Source organism: Aptenodytes forsteri, unplaced genomic scaffold (assembly GCF_000699145.1).
Source record: "Aptenodytes forsteri isolate BGI_AS27 unplaced genomic scaffold, ASM69914v1 Scaffold94, whole genome shotgun sequence".
In the NCBI taxonomy this organism is placed as follows: Eukaryota; Metazoa; Chordata; class Aves; order Sphenisciformes; family Spheniscidae; genus Aptenodytes; species Aptenodytes forsteri.
In genome coordinates this window covers 8,390,422-8,394,696 of record NW_008795017.1, presented here as the reverse complement: position 1 = coordinate 8,394,696, position 4,275 = coordinate 8,390,422, and positions in this window count along the sequence as shown.

Below are 4,275 nucleotides of genomic sequence, written 5' to 3'. Positions count from 1 at the left end.
GAGAGAGTCATAGCAGAGAGGGTTCAAAGAGCTTCCTGGGACCAAGGGGCCTAAGCAAGGGCTGAGTCAGTGACTCAGAAAGTCATTGGAAGTAAGGACATGCTTGCAAGGAGCACATGGGGACATCTGTAGAATCATCTGTTTTATTTCTCTTCTAGCTGCTCTGAGCCTTCCCTGTTTAAAAAATAAAACTCCTACTTTTGTTCAAAACCTGTCTTTTTGTGTTTAAAATCTTTTTGGTCTTCGTTGCAGAGCTTACTGTGAGGAGAACACCTAGGCAGATCCTCTTCAAAGCCAGCTCAGGACCTTGTCACACTCACATTTTGAAGTCCTGCTCATTGATTTCAATGAGATTTTGAGGGAGTGCACTTGGAACGTTTAAAACAGGTCATTTAATAGACGAGTATTAGTAATAACAGGTAGCATATATATTTTACCTTTTATTTATGGATTTGTTTGTAATCAGCATTAAACTATGCTTATCAGATTCCTTAGGAAATAGTGGGTGAATTCAAATTGCAGTTTGAAAAATCAAGGTTGAGCCAGGATTTTCAAACTGAAGCATGTAAGAACAATAATTTTCCAGGGTGCTGAGCACCTCTGTTCAGACAGCTTCTGATCACGTGTAGAAAAAATGCACCATGGGATGGTGCATTTCATGATCCCTATCTATAGATAACATCATGTCACGTGCAATGCTAGCAGCCTCACCTGAATCAGCATGTCCGATGAGAGGAGCAACCTTTGCCATGAATATTGCTATTGCTTCTTGCTTATTTACCCACCTATCCTGAAAAAGATTCTCTTTTTATGCCAGTCAGTTCAAAATGGCTTATAATCAAACACAGTCTTATAAGTTATGACTACAAAAACTTAGCAGTTCAGCTGATGATGCAATATCTAATTTTAGACATACCACAATTTTGCTCTTAATTTTAAATATTTTGCATCAGCTGTCCTACAGTGAATGCAATTGCTTAAAAAGATCACTCCTTTCTTTCACATGGAATGAATTCTTCTTCCAGACCTGCCTCCTGGGATGGAAATTCAGCTTAAGTTATTTTCAGAAATTGTCCTCACATGTATTCTGATAACCATAGATAGTGAAAATGAGAAAGGGTGGAATAACTGGAAGTGAAATTCAAAAGATTAAAACCTTTTTTTTTTTTTAAGAAGGTAGCATTCACTAAGGAAGTAAGAATAAGAAAAATTGACACCTGACAGAAATAAGTTCCTCCTGAACAGGCTTGAATTAGTTAAATTTGCTGCTATTACTGTTGACATGCTAGTTTCCTGGGTGGAGCCGCAAAAATAGATTTTACTGTGAACTTTTCTTTTTGCAGTTTACTGAAAGTGTTAGTGGAATGTGAGCTAAAAGCTAAGATTCTTTCTTGGTCCAAGAGGCAAAGGCTCTCCTGATCCATCTTTTCTTAGGAAACATGAAGTTTTGGGGTATCAGCATTTTCAATCACAGGTGATTAACTCTGAAAATGTGTATGGGTACATAAACATCAGAGGTGAATAGGTACTGTGTCATGTGTGTCAGAAGAGCTGAAATGCCTATTTTAGCAATAAGGGTTAGGTATTACTCATATCGGAGTGGAGACCTTACTTCTAACTTGGCTTAAACATGTCTGTTGGTGGAGGTGTTTACAGTGATCTGATTAAATATGAATGTGGCTCACACATCTTGGGCGTCCATCTGGGCAGAGCCTGAGGGCTCTGGGGCATGGCCAGGGATTTTGTGAGGCAGCACACTTCACAATTTAAGATTATGTGCACATACACACACACTAGTCTTTTGTGTTAATGTTACAAGAAAAAATTAAATCTGAAGTTTCATGCATGTGGAGAATAAATCTCTTTAGGAATGATGTGTCAGGCAAGGACAACATGGTCCATATAGAGAAAGATTTGAATGTGTAAAAAATCTCAAAACCTGCTTTCATTTTGCTGCATCCCCTTAATGTGTAAATCCAGTAATGACTTGTGCACTTCTGTTGTCTGTTTATAAAAGCCAAGGTCGGTGAAGAATGGAGTAGAAGCAATTCCATATGTTAGGAGGGTCACTGAATAGCTCGTTCTGTATAAACCATATTATTTACTAACAGCACACTGCTCAGATCCTATTGAATATAACATGTTCACTTATATTAATTCAAGTAACAAAACCATTTAAAAATAACCACAGCCAGCTCATGATCACCAAAAAAATGGAAAAAAACATGCAGCTACTTGTACTGTTCCCATTATAAGTAATCGCTGCATATAAATTGATGCCACATTTTCATGACAAATAACCACAAAAAGTACCTAAACTAAGAGTGTTCTCTAAAGCGTAATTTGGAGCAGTTAGTGCTGCGGTCACCCCAGTGACCTCTCTGCTGCAGCTGCTGGTGTCCCTGAAACTGCTGCAGGTCTCACTGCCCCTGGGACCACTCAGTGCCTGCAGCCCCAGAGCTACTGGTAAGGTACAGCAGGACAAGCATCACCAGAGGAGTCAGGAGCAAGGGACATCCTCATGTGAGGATACAAGATCTGACAAAGAAGATAACCTGGCCCAAAGCTCTGTTCTTCAGGGGGATACTCACTCTTTCTTTAAGCATCAAATGGAAATTGGGTGCTTGAGCAAAATTACAGGTGCCCACAAATATAGGTCATGCAACACACATAGTGTTTTGGGGCTGGAGAAAGAAACTTGATCAGTAATACCAACAGTACAGTTGGTTGCTCCTCAGACATGTGCTCAGTGGGAAGTGCGTGCGGCCCTAACGTTTGTCATGCAGTAGGAGACAGAATTTTGTTTTTTTCAGTGAAGCATTGTTTGACTTTCCAATATTAAGAATTTCTTATTCTCAGATCATAAAAGCAGGACACATTTGAAGCTAATTTAAGATTAAAGCTTCTCAGCCTAAATCATATAGCAAAAGGAGCAACATTTTCAGACAGGGCAGAGCCCAGAGCCTAATGCAAAAGCATGTAATAAGTGCAAGTGCTAATATGTGAATTTCAGAAAAAAAAAATGGCTTCTGAACAACTTCCTCTGGGCATGCCTGGATCCTCCAACTCCACCGTATCATGTATCCTTTTTCTTCTCGGAATAGTTGTGATACCATAGCACAACTGTTCCTATCTTTTTTGTTACTTTCTCCAGTTTATATGTCTGCATTTTTGATAGTCTGTCTCTGTCCTGTTTCTTTTGCTTTTTACTGACCCTGCGTACTTGTTCTGCAGCTTTTTATTCTTCTGTTTTGATCCCTTCCACAGACAGTTTGGCTGATCGTGCTTTTTGGAAGCATTTGCAAGAGGAGTGATTTTTCAATGTATAGTGAACCCCGGAGAATCCACGGATTATTCCTAACAGTTCATGAGAGGTAGTTAAGAAAATCAAGTCTACTGTCAGCAGGGTTAAATGTTCTGTTTAGAGATCAATGCCTCCATTGAAAAAAGTGTCTGCAATGAAAACTCTTGCTCTAGACTTAGATTTGATTTTCTCCACAAAAAGTGTTAAATGAGTAATTCATTGCACATGCCCCATTCCACATCATCCCTCCGTTTATGATGGAAGTAAAACTTCTCTATATATAGTAGTGACAAGACAGAGCTCAGAGTTATTTGTGAATATAGTTTCTGCCATAATTTTTCTCTTTTTGGTACTACTGAGGCAAATAATCTCATTAGTGACCTTAAATAAAAATACCAGAAATGACCAAAGATGGGAAGATTGATCAGCACAGACTTGTTATATTGTACATGAAGAACTTGATGACGTGACAGACTAAATAAAAAGGCAAGTTTAGAGATTACTTAGAGGTAATAGAATTTTTTTTGCTATATTCCAAAACTTGATCAAAATGTAACAGTTGATCACAGGTCTAAGAGTCACCAGTGAACAGGCAAGAAAAGGGAAAATGTAATATGAGGATGTAACAACATGGAAAGTATTTCTGGGCAATAGCAACAGAGAGATCTAGTATTAGTGCTTAGTGGATGAGGGAAAGGCTGTGGATGTGGTCTACTTGGACTTTACTAAAGCCTTTGACACCGTTTCCCACAGCATTCTCCTAGAGAAGCTGGCTGCTCATGGCTTGGATGGGCGTACTCTTCGCTGAGTAAAAAACTGGCTCGATGGCTGGGCCCAAAGAGTGGTGGTGAATGGAGTTAAATCCAGTTGGTGGCCGGTCACACGAGGTGTTCCCCAGGGCTCAGTACTGGGGCCAGTTCCATTTAATACCTTTACCAACGATCTGGGCGAGGGGATCGAGTGCACCCTCA